The sequence below is a fragment of the Pongo pygmaeus genome, chromosome 19, assembly GCF_028885625.2.
Source record: "Pongo pygmaeus isolate AG05252 chromosome 19, NHGRI_mPonPyg2-v2.0_pri, whole genome shotgun sequence".
Taxonomy (NCBI): Eukaryota; Metazoa; Chordata; class Mammalia; order Primates; family Hominidae; genus Pongo; species Pongo pygmaeus.
Window position 1 is genome coordinate 23,551,831 of NC_072392.2, and position 23,651 is coordinate 23,575,481.

Sequence of the window (23,651 nt, forward strand, 5' to 3'; positions counted from 1 at the left end):
TGTTAATACTCATCTATAATGAAATTTTACATATTTTATCTTTGATTTTTTTTTTTTTTTTTTGACATGGAGTCTCACTCTGTTGCCCAGGCTGGAGTACCGTGGTGCAATTTTGGCTCACTACAGCCTTCGCCTCCCGGGTTCCAGTAATTCTCCTGCCTCGGCTTCCAGAACAGCTGAGATTACAGGCCTGCACCACTACGCCCAGGTAATTTTTGCATTTTTAGTAGAGATGGGGCTACATCATGCTGGCCAGGCTGGTCTCGAACTCCTGACCTCAGGTGATCCGCCTACCTTGGCCTGCCAAAGTGCTAGGATTACAGGAATGAGCCACTGTGCCCCACCTGATATTGTTTTTAACACAGAGATACCGCCAAATAATTGATATCAGTTCATAAGCATATTATTAATTTTAATTGAGCACATAAAACATTTGGAAGGTATTCTACTAGATTCTTCTCTTGATATTTGCCTTTTAGCATATCATTATATTATTATATTGCAGAGTTTTCACTTCCAGTTGAAGGTTAGGTAGGAGTTTCTCAATTGTATAATTACATTCATTTTGAAATATTAAACTTTCTTTTATAGCTACATCAATTTTCAAATACCAGTCCTGAAATTGGAGTTTGAACTCAGAGAAAATACATTTTACTGCAAATTTGCATGGGAATGAAGAACAACCTTTTTGTTATAACTTATGAAAGCACAGAGAGAATGTACAGCAGATTGACATGTTGCTAAATGATCTGTCTAGTTGTTGAAATTACATTATAGTACTCAACAATTTTCATATAAGCACTATTTTGCTTTGTAATTTTTGAATTAATCTTGATAAATATCTACAAATGTTTACACTAAAAGCTAATTTCAAAGCCTTTCAATGAAGTGATTGGGGTGATTCTTCTTTAGAAAAATTTCAATCATGTCGATCTGTCCAAATAATCAGTATAAAATGTTACCACTGCTAAATGATCTAATTATTATGCAGGTAGGTTAGGATTCTTCAATTTTCCATAAAAATATTTATAGAATTGACAATGGTTACATAGACAAGAATGAATGAAGTTCATGTGATAGATTGAAACATTTTCTTCAACTATATGCTGGTAATAAGGAGTGACAAAAGATTTTATATACCTTGCATTTTCACATACTATAAATTTTTCCAATTATGTACTTTTCGATGCACATACATTTTAACCACCAATATTTGTAAACCATCTTAGCAGATTCCATTTCTGGATATACGAAATTAGTTTTAACTTGACATATTTGAAAAAATTCAAGTGAGAATATTTTCACTTGAATTTTTTCCTTGTAGACTACAAAGAGAAATTAATTCTCCAAATACCTCAAACTGGTCATTAACCTACTGAAAAATCTATCACAGTTGAAGAGTGTTAATAATACCTCTCAACTCATCAAATACCATGGACCACCACCCTAAGTCATATCCTTTACTTTTATTTAAAATAATTATATAATATTCTGCTCTAAATTTCATCTTGAATGAATTCGATAGCTACTCTTGTATACTTGGCATATGTCATGTTCCTTTGTTTTTCAACATTGAAATTTCATTTATATCTGGAAAATAAGACTTACCTATGAGGACAAGGGACTTATATATTGTGAGTTAAGAAAGTCATTTTTAGAAAAATTCTGCCGGGCTCAGTGGCTCATGCCTGTAATCCCAGCACTTTGGGAGGCAGAGGCGGGTGGATCATGAGGTCAGGAGTTAAAGACCAGCATGGACAAAATGGCGAAACCCCTTCCCTTCTAAAAACAGAAAAATTAGCCAGGCGTGGTGGCAGGAACCTCTAATCCCAGATACTTGAGAGGCTGAGGCAGAGAATTGTGTCATCCCTGGAGGCAGAGGTTGCAGTGAGCCAAGATTGTGCCACTGCATTCCAGCCTGGGTGACAGAGTGAGACTCCATCTCAAAAAAAAAAAAAAAAAAAAAAAAAAAAAATCCACATTCTTAAAATCCAGGGCAAGTTCCTCTGCTTTAAATTTGGCCATTTGATTCTTTCATATGGGACTTTGTAGTTGGGGCAAGTGATTCAATGGTTGAGAAATAGTTTGAATTTTATTAATGAGTATAGGCATTGTATATAGGAATTTTTTTTTTTTTTTTTAAATACAGAATCTTGCTCTGTCACCCAGGCTGGAGTGTAGTTGCACCATCTCAGCTCACTGCAACCTCCTCCTCCCGAGTTCAAGCTATTCTCCTGCCTCAGCCTCTCAACTAGCTTGGAGTACAGGGCGCGCCACCACTCCCAGATAATTTTTTTGTAGTTTTAGTGGAGACAAGGTTTCACCACGTTGGCCAGGATGGTCTCCATCTCCTGACCTCATGATCTGCCCACCTCAGCCTCCCAAAGTGCTGGGATTACAGGAGTGAGCCACCGCACCGGGCCTGTAGATCAAATTTTTGAAAGAATCTCTATTCTTTTTTTGATCTTTTCGAGCAACAGCCCTTGGTACTAATGTAAGTATCATGGAACACATGTAACCAGAATATTTATTTCTCTCAGTCAGTATGACATTATGTGATCCACAAAGTATAAAGACAGGCATTACTAGTAGCCCTTCATCATCAAGTCCACTTAGAGAACCCTAACATAGTCTCTTAAAATTGACTATGATTGTTTTAAGGGAAAGAAAAAAAAGTTCTAGCAGGGCTTCTGTTTTGCTCTGCAGAGTGTGTTTATTCCAAAAAGGGATGTTACTAAAGTAGGATAGGAATATAAATGTTTCCCATGGAAAGATTTTGTATAGAACATCTTCACTGCTCACTTTGGTATAGAGGAGTAAGTCACAAGGTTAGGACCTATACCAATAAATAAGCAATGGCAAATAAATGCCCTGGATTCATGTGACATTCACAGATAATAGCCTAAGTTGCATTTTTGTCTTCTGTAAAATAACCATAATTATCATAAAGAAAACCATCTTCCAGCTTTAAAAAAACGTGTCTCTCAGGGCCATTGTAGCCAAGAATACTAGGAGACATAGTTATACCAATGAAATATAAACGAAATGCACCGGAGAAGCATTTTGAGAATACTCTTTTAAATATACCTAATTGACTAGCATGTATTATTTTTCCCAGGTCTAGAAAATAGGTGCAATATTTAAGTGGAAGAGCCTTTCTCAGACTATGAAGCAACAAACTGCAGTCAAATGGTAATTGAATATAATTTTATGGAGAGTGTAAGGGTTTTATACTCATGGAACTGTTCTAAATATACTGGCATACTTTCACTTAAGAAAAATAAAATGTCAAATTTATTTAAACCATGTTTTATTTAGATTTAATTTTACTTACAGCTCTTTTATCATATAGACAATAGGACAGATCTGACTAGATATGACACATAGAATAATTTGGATTTATTTTCTTCACCTTTTTTTTTTTTTTTGAGATGGAGTCTCACTCTGTCACCAGGCTGGAGTGCAGTGGCACGATATCAGCTCACTGCAACCTCTGACTCCCTGGTTCAAGTGATTCTCCTGCCTCAGCCTCCCAAGTTTCTGGGATTACAGGCATGTGCCACCACAACCAGTTAATTTTTCTATTTTTAGTAGAGACGGGAATTCACCATTTTGGCCAGGATGGTCTCGATCTCCTGACCTTGTGATCCACCCACCTCAGCCTCACAAAGTGCTGGGATTACAGGTGTGAGCCACCGCACCCGGCTTTCTTCACCCTTTTGCTTTCTGCCATGGCATCATGCATCAAAAAGGCCCTTGAAAGTTTTACCAGCCCTTTCACCTTGGACTTCCTGGTCTCTAGAATGGTGAGAAATAAATTTATGTGCTTCATAATTTACAGTCTCAGGTATTCCATTATAGTGACACAAAATGAATACATGCATAGACAATGATAAATAATAACAAATGTTTTGAAAGCTGTTTCTTTATATTTTGGAGGGTGATCAGCTACTCCATCTATGACATCACAAAAATAATTATAGATTGATTGCAAAACAGTTGTGGAACATTCCTTCAGAGGTCATAAACCTTAGAATTGTATGGGTAATTAAAACTAGTCTGGTTTTCCAAATTAGGGTATTTTAATGGCTTTTAGTATATTACATTAACTTTTGAGAAGGCTATGTTTTGATATTATATAAATAGATTACAATTTGAAAAATGCTGAACAGGATAAAATGCTACCATGTTTTTCAAATAATTATCTGTTTCTTTCCAGGGCCGTATAGCTTCATCATAGTAATCCCTAGCCCAAAATAAGTAGCCAGTGAGTCACTAAGAAAACTGGAGTACTCAGGCTGCCTATTGGGAGATGATCAATCTATCAACAAGAACTTCTTATCTTGTTGAAAGTCATTGACATTTAATGAGATATGACATAATGATATTCCACCAAATACAGTAAAATTTGGCAGATTAATCTGGGGAATTTGACATCTTTGTAATGATTTTTTTCATCCCATCTGTTATAATTACCATATATTGTGTAACACAAATGTATACATACTGCTTTAGCTGCCTTTCACAAGTTTCAAAAATATTTACATACTGAGTTCTAAGGAATTTTATTTATATTATTATTTCTGTATGTGCTTATTAAATTTTTATGTCCAAAGGGTCTTTTATGTTATTTTACTGTTGTTACTAATGTCTATAGTGATAACAATATGGGTGAATAATAAGGCCTATGATACTAATTTTTTAATAAGATATGACCAGCACATTATTACTTATCCAAATATATCATGGAGTTTTGAAACCGTGTATATGCTTTAGTTTGGAAGGGCTGTGATATGGTTTGGCTGTGTCCCCACCCAAATCTCATCTCGAATTTTATCCCCATGTGTTGAGGGAGGGACCAAGTGGGAGGTGACTGGACCATGGAGAGAGATTTGCCCTTTGCTGTTCTCCTGATAGTGAGTTCTCAGGAGATCTGATGGTTTAGAAGTGTGGCACTTCTCCCTTCACTCTTTCTCTGTCTCCTGCCTCTGTGGGAAGATATGCCTTGCTTCCCCTTTGCCTTCCACCATGATTGTAGGTTTCCTGAGGCCTCCCCAGCCATGCAAAACTGTGAGTCAATTAAACCTATTTTCTTCATAAATTACCCAATCTCAGATAGTTCTTTGTAGTATTGTGAAAACAGACTAATACAGGTTGCATTTTATGTATTTTCTTCAGCTTAAACGTATTTTGTTGTTTAAGTTTTTATACATATATTGAACTATATATACATTTACTTCATCATTGACATAGCTATCCTTGTTCTATGATTTTTGCTTTGTATATTTTTAAGCTCTTTTATTACTGTAAATTTAAAACAAATGTATCTAATATGTACTAAAACTTTTTGAGTCTGTATTGGTCTTGATCTTGAGTTACAGGTTTTGTTTTGGTTTGTTCTCTCATCATTGTTTTGCCTTGAAGTTTATTCTACTGGTAATAGCCTATGTAGAATAAGATTCTTGTGATTAGTACTCACCTGAGATATTTCTCAGTTATTATACTTTTGACCATCTTTAAGCATTAGAAAGTTTTTCTTTAAATAGCGTAAATTTGGATTTTATTTTTTTATTTAGTCTGAAAATTTTTTTGTTTATTTTAGAGACAGGGTCTTGCTAGATTGCCCAGGTTGGGCATCACCTTCTGGGCTCAGGCAATTCTCTTACCTTAACCTGTCTCATACTCTTCAGCCATGAAACTGTGTTTATGCATGAAACTCAACTGGCAATTTTTTTTTTCTTAGAGGGAATTTTTAAGGCATTTTACCATTAATCTTTTTAAAATAGTTAATATTTTCATCTATTTCTATAATTTTATATTTTGCTTTCTTTTACACATCAATTTTCATATTGATTATTTTTTAAATTTTGACTTAGAGTGATAGTGATAGGTTGGTTTTTAATTTATTTGGCCCCTGCCCCAAATCTGAGGATTGGCGTTTTTCAACAATTCTGAGAAACAATCATTCTGATGTGGGCTACGACTTTATTTACATAGGGTGTACACCAAGTAACCAATGGGAGACCTCTAGAGGGTTTCCTCAGAAAACTGTGTAATCAGGCTCTTGAGCACCTTTTCTCAGGCCAGCTCCTACCCCGTAGAGTGTACTTTCATTTTTTTGTTGCTTCATTCTTTCCTTGCTTTGTTTGTGCATTTTGTCCAGTTCTTTGTTCAAAACGCCAAGGATCCAGACAAGCTCCACCAGTAACAATTAGATTGTGTCTCTAGAAACTTAGTGGAGACTTTTAGCTTTTATTTTCGATTTCTACTCAATATTATTGTCAATATGGGCAAATACATTATCTTTTGTTTTTGTTAACAAGTGGGCATTTTTGTGCACTCAGGAGATCATTCCCTGTGGGGTCTCGTCTCTAAACTAAACTTTCACTCTTTATAGGCTCCAGGTTTGGTAGTTTCTCTCTCAACTTGTGCAAAAAAAAGAAAAGAAAAGAAATATATATATATGTATATATATCCACTAAGATTCAGTTCTAGGCCAAAAGTATTCAACAGATGTTCTGTGTTAATACCAGTTACAGTACTATCTTACTTCTCTGCATTTGTGTTTATTATTATTATGATTTATGGCCTTTATTTTTATCTATTCAGCTAAGCGTTTTGGTTTTCTTAAGCCATCCTATGTCTCTAATATTTGTTTAGACTTTAAATATGTCGTATCTTTTTGCATATAGAAATTCAAAAATATGACAAATTCTTGTTTTGTAAGCTAGATATTTACCATGTGTTTTTATATGTTTCTTTTGAATTTTTGTGTTATCCTTCTCCTATGTATGCAATGCCCATATACACAAACTTAGGAGGGCCAATATAATAATGCATTGTTTAACATTTTAACAAACCTCCCCCCTAGAAATTATTTTTCCCATAATACTTACTGAGACGAAAGCATAAAAACTAGTTTAAGATTAAACAGTTATTAAGTGGAAGAAACTGCATGCTGAACTCTTTGTACATAAACAAATAGTGGACTCATCCAACTACACCATAAAAAGACATGTCAAAATATTATAAAATTTTAAAGAGCTATATATTGGGAAATACTCTAAAGAAGGAGGTAATAAAATGTGAATTGGGTGTATTGAGATCTCATTTATAATTTTGAGAAAATGGCTTCATATTACAATGACAAAATTTTGTTAATTACCCAATATAAATGTTGTCAAATAAACTGGATACTTCCTTTAAAATTTATCAATTTATTTATAATTTATAATTATTTATAATTTATCAATTATTATTTAAATTTACAGTTTAGGAACTAATTGTACTAAAAATAAAGTATAAATTGTTTCCACAATTTCAGGATTCAAAATTATGTTTTTGTATTACAACCATTATGTTTGTTTTTGGAAGCCAGTAGTTTGATATACATTTTGTATGTACTTCATTTATATCAAGAGGAAATCTTCTTGAAACATTCTATGAATATCAAGCTTTATGTATCAAACAGTATTAATCTAAGCATATATTTTGGAAAAAGGAAATAACAAATTTTTCTTAAAAAGTAACAAATTATTTCATTTATGTATCAAAAATTTCTGTAAATAAAGTGAAATCACACATATTAAATAGAAAAGTCCCCTTAGTGTTGAAAAAAATCTAAACATTAGATGTTTGATTTATAATTTTAAGGAGTTTTCTTGTACATCATCCATCTTTATAAAGGTGAAATACTCTTTTGACTTGAAAGTTATGGTATTATTTTATGTTTTTTATATAATCCGATCTCAGATTCAATGTGATATAGAGTAAATTTAACGAGAAAGTTATACTTTGTTTACAGTATAACTTGTACTTAATAGCTTGAAGGCACTGAAACTTAAAATTCAGTATATGTTTTCATTAATGATAAAATAATGTCACATCTAATTTACATAATTGTATAAAGCTTTGGAATATTTAAACTTATGCAATCATACATTATATGTGGTGGCACAAAGTGTTAAATATTATTGCATGAATCATTTTAATTATATTTATTAAAACTTTTCATCTCCCAATAATTTTTTGACACGTCAGTAAAAAATTAAAATGATAAAAATGACGTTTTGATGTTATAATTCAAAATTTCCATTGTCTTGAACATATCAGATTGACTAAAAGGAATATTAGCACATCTACTACAATATAGAATTTACTGGTTTTTAAATATATCAAAAATACCTAACTATTTGTCATTCATCATGTTTTATTCCTGATTTAAAACTGAAAACATAATGCATGAAAATATGTATTTTTAATTTTTGGGTCATGTACTAATGAAAGACATACAATCCTAAGAAATGTCTTTATCCAACCTGCCTGAAATAATATTCACATGGTCTTGATTTTCTCAAGAGTTTATTTACTTTTTACATCATCATAAGTTTAATTTTAATAAGATAGTAGTATGTAATTAAAATTTATAAGTGCATTATCAATTCCAATTTTCAGATTTTATACATGATCGTGTCATTTTAAAAGGCATCGCTTCCATGTAAATAAATGTAAATAAAGTGAGCATTCCATATATATTGTAAAGATTATATTCGTAATTGGATTATCTATCTTCAAGGATAAGGAAAAAGTTTTAAACACAAAACATTAAATATAAGGTGAAGGTGTAATATTGACTTATTTGTAATTAGAAAACTAGATCAAAATGTTCTCTTAGCAAAAGTAGGTGAACCCTTCTGGAGTAAATTACTAATATAAATTATTTGGAGGTAAACGTCAGTTTTGCACTTAATGCACACTTATTCATATTTCTTTATAATGAATGATTACTAGGAATTCATATACTATGCACAAGTAAGCATTTCCACAGGCTGTCAACCTAAAATATGCATATGCAAAATATTAGGGCTGTATACACGTATTGTTTTAAAATAATAGTTCACTTCCATAAATTTTGAGATTTTAATACAGAAGATAAAAATGCTTTATTGTTTCTGGTTTTATACAAATAACATTTATCAGTTCACACCATTTGTAACTGATAATCTATCTGTACTTAAAATTTTCAAGCTTCCTTGTTAATTTAAATGTTGTTATTCTTCCATGAAGAAATCTATCATTGTATCATTTTAGAGATAAGTCTTGGTAAATTTCTAAAAGTCTGTACTACAGAAGAATTTTCTTGAGGTTTTCACATCATCCACTGTAATAGGTAATAACTGGTACCTAAATTTTTTCCTTAAGCATTGGGAAATGAACACAGTTATTGACTCACATAAAAATATTTATCCTGTATCTCATATTTTAAGTTGGCTGAATGTCAATATTTGAGTCTAATGTATTTGCAGAAAATGTGTAAGCTATATAAACACAACACTAAAAAATGACAAAGGAAGTTTCCTGTTATGTCGAAATTGAAACCTAATTCACTTTAGAGTCTACAATTTTTTTGCACTATATTTATTACTGTTTTTAAAAAAACAAGCTCTTTTATTTAAAGGTGAATATTTAACTTGGTTAAGATGTGCAAATATGATTATCTAATTGAGATAAAAGTTGAACAATTCATTGTCTCAAATCTATTTTACTTTTTTTCATGTGAGTATGTATCTATTTTTGAGCCAGTGTTTCCTTAACCTTAAATGCAGTGCATATGTCCTCAGAGTAAAACACTCATGCCCAGTATTTCTCCGTATTTATTAAAAAAAATTATCTAGACAACATATAATTTTACTACTAAATTGGAAAATGCATTTACTTAGGAAAATGTGCCTTACTCTTCCTGTGAAGCTTGACCTAATTTTCTTCTTTACCTCACCCATTTCTCTTTTCAAAAGATCTCAGAGAGGTCCTTCCGGATAATTCCATCTAAAATATCCCTGTCCCAACTCTACTTCCCTCACACACATTATATCTTTTACTCTTAGAAATTTGTTGTATACTTATTTGTTTCTAGATAGTTATTTTTGTGCTGATAAGAATGCCAGCTCTGTAAGGACTCTGTCATTTCTGCACCTTATATTCCTACTAAGATAATTACCTGGCACACAAAAAATCAATTAGCATATGTACAGTTGTAATACATGGAGAAACCACAAAAATACTTCCTCATAAAATTCTCCTAATCCAATATGAGTAATTTTAACTTTTCTTAGCCTTTTTATTACAACTTTCTTAGAAGAAATTTATGAACTGAATTTTAGGTGTGTTAAGTATCAGCATCCTGTACAACATCTGATTGTCAAAATCTATTATTGTTTGGGTGTGTACGAATAAAAAGATGCCATCTGTGCTAGTAAGGAAGATTTAGGAGTTACTATTAATATAATAGTGGGGTCAATTAAAGTTAATACAATTGCCCAGTGAAGTATAAAACATAGAAGAAAAGAGAATATAGTCAAACACTGAAGAACACTAGTATTTATGGTGGGGACAGAGGAAAGGAAATGGAAGAAGCTGGTCCAGGCTGTCCAACAGATTTTGTGTAGGGTGGGAGCTCATTACACATTTTTCTACCAGCAACCAAGAAACCAAACAATTCAGGTACTCTGCTTTTTTTTTTTTGTCTCATCTACTATCAAATCCAGAGTCTCAATGGCTCCTCCTGCCAATAAAAAGTAGTAATAAAGGGGAAAAACTAGTGGAGATCAGTATTGTGGAAATCAAGAAGAGAGCAATTTTCAAAAAGAATAGGTTATGAAATATCGAAGAGAAATCAGAAAAATCAGAAAAGTATCTATTAATTTGTTCAATACTAATTTTTTAAAAACTTAAGGCACGGATCAATTTTCATTTACTTCAATTTTCCCCGAGGTTTGCTCTACTGAAAAGATTTTATCTGCTGTGTACTTCTTTTTCGCCTATCTCCTCTGAAGGACTCTCCTTAACAACGAGCTTCCCGATATGTGTCCTGCTCATCACACTAAGACATCATGACTCTCTTGTGCTCTAATTTTTATAATTTCAGTCACTAAGATTTGAGAGGTTTAGATATCTTACCAAAATTTTGAGGGATGCCAAGAGGTGTTACATTAAGTACAGGCCAGAGTATCTATTTTTCTAATTCAGTTTGACTAAAACTTTTAAATTTGTTCCTTTCTATATTCTCAATGTAACAAAGCCTGCAAGCCTGCCATCACAAGACTTTCTCCTTTGCACGTATGAAGTTCAAATCTCCTTCTGCCCTGGGAGTATATTCTTCCTACGAAATTCCAACTGCTTCATGTTGCATACACTGAACAGATCAACCCCTTTCCCCCACACCCCTTTAGCTGATCCTGTTGAATAGAGTGTATTGTTCTTTGATATTATCTAATGCTTCTTTGCGAGCATAACTTTGTCAGATTCTTGAAGGACATGATGTGGATACAACAGAAATGACTGAGTCTATACCATATTATCTAGAATACAGTGGCATTTGATTAATGTTTGTTGAGTTCTTAAAAACATATTTTTCTCTTAAAAGTACTGGCACAATTTCGGTATTTAAAAAGTATGTGTATTTTACAGCAGTTTGTCCTGCTCATTCTCTAAATAAAATATAAAGTTGTCTGTCAACTTCAGCATTTCCATATCTCCTCTTTCTCATTCCCCAAGCCACCAGGAATGACTCTAATAGTTTTATACACTTGAGCTTAAATATATCTAGAGCAAGGATTTCTTTCTAAAATGAGTAACATGAAAATATATTATGTGGCAGTCTACTGTGTGATGATACAACTCATTAATATATGTAACAGTAACTTGTGCAACACCAGTGTAATCCACAGGAAAAAAAAGATAAATAATCTTTATTTGGGTATAATCGTAGAGTATCATTGAGAAGAACAGAAGATGTTAAATGCTACTTCAGATGTCAGGTAGAATAGAGCGCTACTAATCACATGTAGCAGAAAATGCAAAGAGTTGGTGAAAAGAGTGTCCCAGTTGTCAGTCCTCAGAACATGTTTAGTCTTCTACAAGGGCCCACCAAAACAAACAAATATACATGTGGGAAATGTTCTTTGGGTACTCTTAGTGTTAACAGTGTGGAATTTATGTAAGGCTGAATGTTCACAGAAATAGATTGGAGTCTAATAAATACTTTTTTTGTAATTGTTTTTAGTTACCTATTTTTAATCCAAGAATGGTGTAGCCTAAAAACATACAAACAAACAACAACATAAAACGCTGGGTGCCATGGCTCACGCCTGTAATCCTAGCACTTTGGGAGGCCGAGGCGGGCGGATCACAAGGTCAGGAGATCGAGACCATCCTGGCTAACACGGTGAAACCCTGTCTCTACTAAAATATTAAAAATTAGCCAGGCGTGGTGGCATGTGCCTGTAGTTCCAGCTACTTGGGAGGCTGAGGCAGGAGAGTCGCTTGAACCCCGGAGGTGGAGGTTCAGTGAGCCGAGATCATGCCACAGCACTCAGCCTGGGTGAAAAACAAAAAACAAAAAACAAAGAAAAAGCAAACCAAAAAAAACCTATTTTACGTTTATATCAACTGATTGCTAGATGAGTTGGGATTAGGGCCAGTTTAATTCAAAGGTGAAAACAATCATTTACATGAGTTGCTTACATACACACACACACAAATTATCCTCTTTTTAAAGTTTACTGCTTTCACAATACTATGAGTCTTCTGCTTGCCTTGGGATAAACACTGTAAGCTGTTTTTTATTATTTCTGTTTCCTAAGTTACCATAAAATTTTGAGTAAATAAAATATTTAGAGGTAAGAATGAAATACTGTCTACCTACTTAAGTGAATATAGATGGAAGAATATAAATATATAATAAATATATATACATATATACATGTATATACATATATATTTATATATGTGCATATATTTATATATACATACATTATATATAATACATATATTTATATATTTATACACACGTATTTTTTATGTATGTACATGAATATATGTATTTTATGTACGTATTTTATGTATGTATGCACATATATACATAAATTTATATATCTATATATAAATATAATATATATCCACATAAATATATATACATAAATATGTATATAATATATAAAAATATATACAAAAACATATATACATAAATATAAATATATATACATAAGTATAAATATATGTATACACGTAAATGAAAGGTATTACCCTGGGGCAGAGGGAAGTAAATCTTGTGAGGTTCCCTGAGAGCATTTGGACATACTGCGTACCTGAAGATAAGTAAGGGGTATATTGTTGTGTAGTTTCCAGTTCTTAAGCAAGCTACCATGTTCCCAACACTTGCAAATGTTAAATCTGAATGCTGAGCCAAACTAAAATGTATTCCACTTATAACTGTTGAAGTTATATGTGCTTATTATAGTTGATATTTTGGCCAACAAAATATTTGCATAGGAACATAAACATTAATTGTATGTTCCACGAGATGCATGCTTAACCTTGGTCAACAAATATTTAACATTAGAGATGTTAAAATATTTTCCTATATTACAAAAAGGGAAGAATTGAAAAGCTTGTTTATTTTTTCTGAAAAATAAAGAGCTAAGAACTGTGTTTGGCACCGTGGAAATATGAAAAAATAGTATCTATGATTAAAAGTTTTCCAATAATATTATAATTAATATTATTTTATCTTTTATTCATTCATATTGAGTAATGACCGTATGTAATTTCTCCTACTAAGAATAAGCAATAAATTGATAAATAAAGCTTTTATAGTGTACTTCCAGAGATATATTTGTAACAAGACATTTGCAGGCTGGGAATATATATGCAAAGGAAGAAGTGGGTATTGCTATTACACTGTATAGAAAGGGCACCTAACATAATTTTGGAGCCAAGGGATTTATTCTCAGTGTAATTAATATCTACTTTGAAATATGTATCATAATTTGCCAGGTGATGATTGGGTGAAGTTTTGCAGGAACCAACTGCATACAAAAAGAAAAAATACTGGCAGCGAAAGAGCATAATTAGTGGGCTAGTAGGTGACACCAAAAAAAAATTTCTTAATTTGCTGCGGTTTCACAATGGCAATGTGGTAATCATAAAAACAAACCCTTCTTCAGAGATGATTAGTGAGCTATTTACAGTATTGCACCATTGCAGTTATTTATGATCTTCAAAGTAAACATAAGGAACTACAGAGTAAAATGAAACACTATTGGCAAAATGTTGAGAACACTGCAAATAAGGCATAGGCACATGAGTCTTTAGTAAACCTCGCTCTAACTTGGTGTGTATGAAATATCTCCATAATAAAAATTTGAAGAAAATAATTAGAAGTAAAAATTAGAAGAAAAACCCAACAGAGAATGAAAGAGAATTTATAATCTGTGAAAGTTATTTGAATTCTAAAAACAAAAAATCGCAATATATAGATGTGTTAATTATTCCTAAGAAAACTATAGACAACTTCAAAATTATAGGCAATAGGTTTTCATAGAAAAGTAATTAGCAATGACTTATGTAATTAGTAATCATGAAAATGTAAATTAGGACCAAAATGAGATGTTTCATATCAAATTGACAACAATTAAGAAGCTTACTAATAAATATCAAGCATTAGTAACAATTTTCATCAGTAGATAGTTTCATTGCTCTTACTAGGCTTTTAAACTGATACAAGTACATTAATAATGTGACAGCCATATAAAGTTAAATATCCATAAACTTCCAAAAGCAGTAATTTCACTGTTAGAGTCATAGATCTTTGGTAACTCTTGTACGTCACCACCAGTGTTTCCATAAGAATGTGATTGTAGTTAAGTGGGAGAGAAAAAACGGTTCAGAGGACTGACTGGCTGTATACAATGTAGTATATTTGCCAAAGAAATACTATAGATCAGAGAAAATACAGTTATAGAACACATCTCAGAAATAAAATATATGAATGAAAAAGAATGCTGTAAGACTATTTATAGCATAATTTTTATTGTCAGCAAAATTATAAAAGAACCACATAAACACCTAAATATGTACACAAATAAATGCAGATGAATATACCCATATGCATACATATTATGAACTTTAGGAACTTTACATGTGTGATTAAATATTTTTAAATCTAAAAAATTTCTGCATACATATATATGTATATATTCAGGTTATTGGTTAACCTGGGATAGAGGAAAACCTTAGGATGCAGTAAAAAGAAACAAAAATCCATATAGCAATACCATTGGCCTTCTGCTTGATGGGTTGAGTAGGTGATTCCTGAGACTTTTTTATTTATTTATTTATTTATTTTTAATTATTGTGCTTTAAGGTTCACATGTGTGTTGCATAGTTCTGACTAGTGTATTCCAACTGGATGGTTGTAATTAATTTGTCCAGATATGAACATGTGACCCAATCTAGACATAAAATTAAATCTTAGCTATTCCCTAGATGAGAGAAATAAAATTCTGACCACATCATTTTATTTCCTGACTCTAAAACTAGCTATAATTCTAGACTTTTTAGTTATAAAAATTGTGTTTGACAGCTATCTCATGTCAACTTGTGAGATCCAACTATTAAATTTTTAGAAATTTTTTGAGGTCATTTTTAGACAGAAATTATTAAAAATAAACATGTTAATTTATAATTAAATTATATTAAAAGTAAGGAAAATTAATTAAATTCATCACTTCCTAAGTATTTCACTATATTTTGCTGTGATTTATGCTACCGAAAATATTTACATAGATGTTTGTATCATAGCAACACTATATAATGGCAAGCTAATGTGCATCTCTCCAGCTTCCTGTTAGTGGCCTTAGGTTACAGCTTGTAATTCAGTCACAAAGAGAGTATTTACAGCATGAAAATTAACCCCGCATATCAGGGTTAGATTTAATATTTTGTTGATTGTGTAGAATTAATAAAAGTAATTAATAAAAGTAAAAATAGAGAATGAATAAAAGTATGGAAATAATGCAAATTATTTTTTAAATTGTGTCTGTAACCATTACATTGTGAATCACCCCAACATACAAGGACATATCCTTGTATTAAAAAATCATGATTCTCAGGAAAGTGATTGTATCATTGGTGAACAAGTAAAGGTTTTAATTAATTTTACTTTTATCTTACCACTAATGTATAAAAAAAAGTAACCAATATTCATATTGAAACTCTATTCATTTGCTAATTGCAGTCAGTTTTCTATGGATTTAAGAGTTTGGCAAAAATTAACAAAAACTCCCCCTGAAAAGGGAACTAATATTTTATTACTTGTGCATTATATGCTATGCATCTTTATATTAGTAAAACATAAAAAATTGCATATAAAACTTTTTTGGGCGATAACTCTTTTTTTTTTTTTTTTTTTTCTGAGATGGAGTCTCACTCTGTCACCCAGGCTGGAGTGCAGTGGCTCAGTCTCAGCTCACTGCAAGCTCCGCCTCCCGCATTCATGCCATTCTCCTGCCCCAGCCTCCTGAGTAGCTGGGACTGCAGGTGCCCGCCACCATGCTCGACTAATTTTTTTTTGTATTTTTAGTAGAGACGGGGTTTCGCCGTGTTAGCCAGGATGGTCTCTATCTCCTGACCTTGTGATCCACCCGCCTCAGCCTCCCAAAGTGCTGGGATTACAGGTGTGAGCCACGGTGCCCGGTGCCCGGCGGAGAGATGATTCTTAAATATTTACTTGCTCACACTGGTTACAAGCTAGTTATTAAGAGAGTTAAGTAGTATTTTTACCATATGTTCCTGAGTCAGTTGTACTTGTTAAAGGAGTGTTGCAAGTAATAAACTTTAGCAAGCACAATTAGATTTATTAATTGAGATGAGATATGTAGCAGAAAAGTGGTTTAATTTCCAAGTAGGAAGTGGATAATACCTGTTGAATGATGTATACATTAAATATTAAAGAGTTAACTGCTAAAGCTCAGATATTAGATCATGTGCCTATCTATAAAGATATTTTAATGTGTCTTGTTATAAAATGCCAGAATATTTGTAAAAGAAAAAAAATCAATATGCTTGCCAAGAGAAGTTGTATCAAATAAAGACAGATAAATGTGTTTATTATAGGATTAAGAAAGCTGAATTCTCCATTTTAAATGGTATATTGTATAAGAAAATTCAAAGAGGAGTGAGATACAGCAGAAAACAAAATTGGCATCTGGGGAAATCTGGTATTAATGCTCCTTACTAGTTCTTTCTGGCAACTTTATAACCATGCCTGACAAAGTGACAGTTACTCAAACTTTAAAGAGCCAGCTTCTGTGACCAGCATGGGGTGCATGGGAAAAGATTATTTATCTCTCTCTCTCTGGCCTAATACTTCACATTGCTCTCGGACAGAAAAGAATGAAGATCATTTAAATAACGTCTAGCAACATGCACTGAGTTTTAACTTCTTTTGTTAAGAGACGGAAACCTCCAGATTGTGGTTTTGTTTCAGGAACCATGGCTCAATAAAATATCTACCCCTTTTGTTATTAATTTATGATGCACATAGAAATAAATTGACTAGAAGCAAGTGAATTTTTAGGTGTTGAATTTTTTTTTTTTTGAGATGGAGTCTCACTCTATCACCCAGGCTGGAGTGCAGTGGCGCAATCTGAGCTCACTGCAAGCTCCGCCTCCTGAGTTCATGCCATTCTCCTGCCTCAGCCTCCTGAGCAGCTGGGAATACAGGTGCCCGCCACCACGCCCGGCTAATTTTTTTATATTTTTTTAGTAGAAACTAGGTTTCGCCGTCTTAGCAAGGATGGTCTCAATCTCCTGACCTTATGATCCACCTGCCTCAGCCTCCCAAAATGCAGGGATTACAGGAATGAGTCATCGGACCCAGCCAGATTCTGAATTTTTAGAGAAGCTACAAGCCTACTCAAAAAAAGGCTATTATTGCTCAACCTCTAAGGCAAATTCTGTGATGTGAATCTCAAGTTGTTACTTACTAAAGTATGACATTTCTCAGGAAGACAACTTTTCTCAATACCTTTCTAAAATATGAACATTTAAAAAAAAAACAAACAAGACCTGTCTATCTGATGTCTTCAAGAGACCCATCTCACATCTAATGGCATCCATAAGCTCTAAGTAAAGGGTTGGAGAAAGATCTACCACACACGTGGAAAATATAAAAGTGCAGAAGTCACTGTTCCTACATCAGATAAAACAGACTTCAGACCAATAAACAGTGAAAAAGAGCAAAGAAAGGCATTACATAATGATAAAGGTTTCAATTCAAGAAGACGACTAAAGTAGACTAAACTATCTTAATTATATATGCATCCAATATTGGAGCACCCATATTCATAAAACACGTACTTCTATATCTACAAGGAGCCCTAGACAGCCCACAGAATAACTGTGGGAATCTTCAACAACTCACCAACAGTATTAAACAAATCATCAAGGCAGAAAACTAACAAAGAAATTCTGGACTTAAGATTGACATTTGGTCAGCTGGACCTAATAAGACATCTACAGAATTTTCCACTCATCGATGACAAAATACACATTTTTCTCATCTATATATAGAACATATTTCAAGATGGACCACATGCTCAGCCATAAAGCAAGTCTCAATAAATTAAAAAAAATATAGAGGTCATACCAACCACATTCTTGGAACACAGAGGAAAAAATATAAATCAATGCCAAGAAGGTATCTGAAAATCACAAAATTGCAAGGAAATTAAACAACTTGCTCCTGAATAACTTTCAGGCAAACAACAAAATATAGGCAGAAATGAAAAATATTCTTTGAAATAAGTGAAGAGACACACAACATATTAAAATTTCTCGGATATGGTGAAAGCAATGTTAAGAGGAAAGTTTATAGCTAAATAACCACCCCAAAAATTTAGGAAGATCACAAACTAAAGATCTAACATCACATCTAGAGGAACTAGAAAAAGAATAACAAGCTAACTCCAAAGCTGGCAGAAGAGAAGTAGTAACTAAAATCATTGTGGAGCTGAATGAAATTGAGACCCCAAAACCCATACAAACAATTAACACAGCCAAAAGTTTATTTTTTGAAAATATAAACAGGACTGTTAGACCACTAGCTAGATTAACAGAACAGAGGGAAGGTCTAATTATGCACAAACAGAAACAACAGAGGTGACATTACAACTAATCACACAGAAATACAAAAGATCCTCAGAGACTATTATAAGCACCTCTATGCACCCAAACTAGAAAACCTAGAAGAAATAAATTCCTAAGAACATGCAGTCTTCCGAGATCGAATTGGAAAGATACTGAAACACTGAACAGACCAATATTGAGTTCTGAAATTGAATCAGTGATTAAAAAAAAAACCTACTAATCAAAACAACTCTGGACCAAGTGGATTCACAGCCAAATTCTACCAGATGTATGTAGAAGAGTTGTTACAAATTCTACTGAAACTATTTCAAAAAATTAAGAAGAAAGGACTCCCCGACAAGTCATTTTACAAAGCCAGCATCACCCTAATATCAATGCCTGGCAAAGACACAACAACAACAAAGAAAACTACAGGCCAATATCTCTGATTAATAGAGATGCAAAAATCTTCAACAAATTACTAAGAAACCAAATTGAATAGCACATCAGTTAATTCACCAAGATCAAGTAGGCTTCATTCCTGGGATGGAAGGTTGGTTCAACATGTGGGATTTAATAAATGTGATTTGCCACATAAACAATTTAAAACAAAAAAAAAATGACCATCTCAAGAGATGCAGAAAAATATTTCAATAAAATCCAACATCTGTTCATGATAAAATTCTCGACACTAGATATTAAAGGAACATGCTCCTTAATAACAGCCATCTATGACAAACCCATGGCTCACACCATACTGAACAGGCAAAAACTGGAAGCATTCCCTTAAGAGCTGGAAGAAAATATGGATGGCCACTCTCACCACTCCTATTCAACATAGTTCTGAAAGTGCTAGCCAGAGGAATCAGCAAGAGAAAAAAAAAAAAAGGATATCCAAATAGAAAAAGAAGTCAAACTACCTCTCTTCACCTGATATTATTCTACACCTAAAGACTCCTACAAAAGGCTCCTGAACTGATAAATTGTTTCGGGAAAGCTTCAGGATACAAAACCAATGTAAAAAATCAGTCAAATTTGTGTACCCCAGTAACATTCAAGCTAAGATTGAAAACAAGAATATAATGTCACTTAAAATAGTTACAAAAAGTAAAATATCTAGAAATACACCTAACCAAGGAGACAAAAGATCTCTAAAAACTGTAAAACACTGGTAAAAGAACTCATATATGACACAAATGCAAAATTATTCCATGCTCATGAATTGGAAGAATCAATATTGTTAAAATGGCCATATTGTCCAAAGCAATATACAAATTCAATGCTATTCCTACGAAACTATGAATACCATTTTTCACAGAATTAGAAAAAAAAAACGATTCTAAAATTCATTTGGAGCCTCTAAAAGCCTGAGCAGTCAAAGCGATTCTATTAAGAACAAAACGTAAATATCTAATATCCAAATTGTAGTTGTAGGTAAGCCATGGCATTTTGCCTATGCCCTTTCCTTTTCCCTCCGTAGTAGGTTTTACAATTGCAAATGTCTCACGTGTGTGCATACATATCTGTGTATGTGTGTGCATGAGTGTGCGTAAACTAAGAAAGCCCTTTTAGTCCACATTACCTGGGAGCAATTAATAGTCATATGATAAAAATAAGTATACAAAAATAATTACATTTACAGAAGCTAAAAATCAACAGATTGTAAAAGTCAACACAATATTCATAGAAATGTGGAGACACACCCTCTATTTCCATAAGATGTCCAAACAATGTTTGAGTTAAGCTTCTCGAATTCTTAATATGTTACACGGATGTCAGTTCATAAGCAGTACACATAGAACAGGGAGACTTGTATAATTCCTGAAGGGCTAATTTACAAATGGATGGATTAGGGTTGGGGTAGAGATACCACAAAGGATAGTGAAGTAAACTGTCACTTCCTAGCAGCCATTTCCTTACCACAAGCACATCTGAAGGAGAAGGTACATTACTCATAATCAGAAGTAGAACATCCTGTACTGTCTGTGCTTTGTTTGAATCAGTGGTTAAAGATGTAGCTACTCACAGAGAAGAAGCAAGATGAATTAGTGTATTGGTCTAACTCTTCATCCTTCGCAGCTCCTGTTAAGGGTTCACCATGAGCTGAGGCCATTTAGAAGTCAGAGGACCCAGAAGACATAACGTACGTTCAAAAAGGTAACGGGAAAAAGTGGCACATGAATTTAAAGGAGTAAATAAGGTATCTTTCACAGTTTAGAAACATTAGCTTTCATAGAGATAACTTTTTCAAACACATACATGAGATAGTGTCTCTAAAATGCTTAGGACAACGTCCGGCTTGCATGAAAGAGGTTCAAAAAAATTTTCAGGTTTGGCCGGGCACAGTGGCTCACGCCTGTAATCCCAGCACTTTGGGAGGCGGAGGCAGAGGCAGCGATCACCTGAGGTCAGGAGCTTGAGACTAGCCTGACCAACATGGAGAAACCCCGTCTGTACTAAAAACACAAAATTAGTCGGGAGTGGTAGCGCATACCTATAATCCCAGCTACTCAGGAGGCTGAGGCAGGAGAATCGCTTGAACCCAGGAGGCAGAGATTGCAGTGAGCCAATATTGTGCCATTGCACTCCAGGCTGCGCAACAAGAGCAAAACGCCGTCAAAAAAAAAAGAAAATTATTAGATTCATTCTTCTTCCTATATTTGCAAAATTTTCCAGCAAGAATGAGTAAATAGAAGAATCAAGGGCCCTTTTCTCTCAGAAGAAAGCATTTGCTATGTTAAAGGGACACAAGCTGCATGTTGATGATACATCATTACATAAATATTTGACATCTGCTCCTTTATGAAGTAATTGGCATCAAGATTTAATCTATCAAATACATTTACTATGTGCCATTTTGTATAAAACGTATTTATATTGCTTTGAAATGAGCAGATATTTGCAATGATACTTTCCTCGATTGGAGAGTTCATATTACTTTAATTTGGTCTGATAATAGTGGGTAGCAAACTCTGATGGTTGTGGGACACAAACTCTGTTAACATTGCTAACTGAGGTACGCATTCAACTAGTTTTGTATATACTTAATAGTTTTTGATGCTTCCTGGTGTACCTCTTGCTGTGGATTTCAAGCTAGTGCCAAAGATCTTGTCTGCATATACATATATTGAGGAGATATAGCAAAGTAAATAGTTTCTGCAGGACTCCATGTCATTGATTTCACACCGTGATAGGCAGCAGTTGTTCCAGGATCTCTGCTAAAACTCCTCATATCTAATAGCACTGCAAATAAGAGAATGGACTTTATTCATGCCAAAGTCAAACAGAATCCTCTAAAAATTAAGGGAATAATGGTTTTAATGCAAATATTTCTTTTTTGATTTCTAAAATATAGCTTTAGAAATTTATTGGAAAAAAATATATATCGTCTACTCTTGATACCTTGAAGAAAAATCTGTCCTGAATTTTTGTACATGTTTTTCTCTAGACATAAATGAAAAAGAATTTTAGAAGACTACTTTACCAGAACTGTTAACATCTAGCATCTTTCAGTTGTATGTGATTTGGGGAAAGAGAAGAGGAAAAGAGATAAGGTATTAGATACATTTTTGCCAATGACAGTTAGTAGACAAAATTAAAATAATATGGGCATAACATCTCTAGCCAAGCAAAATTTCATTGCAAATATCTGTTCAGCTCAAAGCAATATAAATCTATTTTATACAAAATGTTATGCAGCAAATATATTCAATAGCTTCAATCTTGATGACAATTACTTTATAAAGGAAAAATATTTCAAACATTTATGCAATGATACATTGTCAACATGCAACTTGCCCATGCCAAATATACACTTCATTGTTTTCATTATCAACAATAATTCTTTATATCTCCTCTTGTTCTAGCTGCCACTTAGTCAGCAGAATTTTCTAGAAAGGTCTTAGAGATCAAGAATGTTTTTTAAAATGCTGATGGATAGAGAAAAAGGACACGATTAGGAAAGAACAAAGTTGGTAATAACCAATTTTAACATTTTTCACAATACAAAAGTAAAACAAAAATGATAATAGATTCATGTTATGACATGTAAAAAAAAGTATGCTTAAGAAGTGTTTCTGTTTTTTGTTTTGTCTACCTACTGGCAACCTCCTCTGTCTGCTGTAAAATGCTGCTAGGAAAAGACATTGTAGAGAACTTATAGATATTTGTATAATTTTATATCTCATTTTAAAAAGTATGCCAATGACCAATAGATGTATACTAATTAAGCTAATCTGCGTGGATCAAATTGAGCACCCCAGATTTCAAAAAATATTTAAAATAAATTACCTATGTGTATCTTGATTCTGGTAGAGGCTGTCCGTAGACTTGCTGGTCAGTGAGTAATTACATCATAGTAAAAATCATGTTGGTTCAATTAAACAAAATATTATTTCTTTAAAAATATAACAGTATGCCTCAAATATGTATGTATAAAATATATTTCTACTCTGATATACAAATACCCAATTTTCTAATATATTGTGTACAAGAAGCATGATAGTTTGATGTTGCAAACCAGTTGGGTGGTCTGTTAGATTTTACAATAAACATACTGCTCAGTAGGATCACAGAGGAATGTGTGGGAATCAGGTAAGAGTGATGAGATGAATATATTGGCAACCTGGAGGTTTCAAAAAGACATCTGAGCAATTCTTCTAATTCTTTATATTTCCAAACTATAT